Genomic DNA, 370 nt, shown 5'->3' on the forward strand with positions numbered 1-370 from the left:
GTCCGTGAAACTGCTCAGAGCGTGGTTGCAAGAAACCAGGACCAACGTGGTGAGCTGCTCTCCACCAGCGATGGCGAACGCGGCTGCAGTGCACGCAGCTCGGGTACCCCAGGGAGTTGTACGGAAAAGGGCCGAGAAGCAGAAGTTGATGTTTCTTTTTTCTTTTTTTTTTACTTTTAAATTCTGAAAAGTGAAAGCCCCGTAACAGCCAGTCAACAGCATCGAGCCTGCCCTACACCACGGGGTGCGCGCAGGACGTTTGAAACCGGTTAAATCTGGGGCAGGCAGAGATGTCACCCACCGCCCTGGCGCGTCTGCGGTGGGAGGGAGAGACGTCCGGCTCAAACTCCCCCCAGGGGCTTCGCTTCCG

Source organism: Buceros rhinoceros, unplaced genomic scaffold, assembly GCF_000710305.1.
Source record: "Buceros rhinoceros silvestris isolate BGI_N320 unplaced genomic scaffold, ASM71030v1 scaffold24040, whole genome shotgun sequence".
NCBI classification, from domain to species: domain Eukaryota; kingdom Metazoa; phylum Chordata; class Aves; order Bucerotiformes; family Bucerotidae; genus Buceros; species Buceros rhinoceros.